Here is an 862-nt window from a genome sequence, read left to right as displayed (position 1 = left end):
GGCGTGGTTGTGCCTTGTGTGTGTGCACTTTCCTTGGCTGGCCAGCTCTGGCTGTTGACCCTCAATCAGGCCTTGGGAGGCAGAGGCTGGCTGCCTGTCCCCTCGAGGACCGAGTCAGGTCCAGGGGAAGGGCCTGGGGCAGAGAGGCACCCCTCTGGGCCATCTATTTGTCAACATCTATTATGTTGACAGAATGCTGCAAAGAAAGGGGGCATGTCAGGGATGTGGGCTTGGTCCTCAGATTCCCGGAGAGCTGGGGGTGGGAGAGGGAGGGGGACACTGTGTTGTAGAAGATTGCCCCGGGGACTACCAGGAGGCTGGTTTCTGTTCGGACTGAGCTCAAGGATGTTCTCAAAATCAGGATCTTAAAAAAAACAGTCACCCCTGGCTCATGCAGGAACGCTCCTCAACCAGCAGGCAGGCAGAACCACAAACGAACCCAGGAACCTGTCACTCCAGCTAGGTCCTGGGTCAAAGCTGGGTCTCCTCTGTCCCTCCAGCCCGACCTTGCTTAGGGCCTCCCTCCTGAACTGGTCCCTCCTTCCTGATCCACCAGCAGCTCCCTCCAGCTCACCACACTGCAGCCAGAGGAGGGTGGTCACATTACAGGAACTGTGGCCCTCTCTGGTCTAAGGCCCTTCTGTGGCTCCCTTCTAGTCTAGTCTACGTGTCCTAACAAGGCCCCCAGAGTCTCCCTACCCATTCATTGAAACCTCCAGCCAAGCTGGTGGTGTACCCTTTCTCACCACACCCTCCACCTCCTACCCTCTTCACAACTTCTAGATTCCCAGACCCACATGCTGCAGTTTGGGCCTCTGCCCCAGAACATCCTTGCCTCTCCACCCTCCTCACCTTCCTGGCC

This window comes from Bos mutus, chromosome 4 (genome assembly GCF_027580195.1).
Source record: "Bos mutus isolate GX-2022 chromosome 4, NWIPB_WYAK_1.1, whole genome shotgun sequence".
Lineage (NCBI taxonomy): Eukaryota > Metazoa > Chordata > Mammalia > Artiodactyla > Bovidae > Bos > Bos mutus.
Note: the sequence above shows the minus strand (reverse complement) of the source record.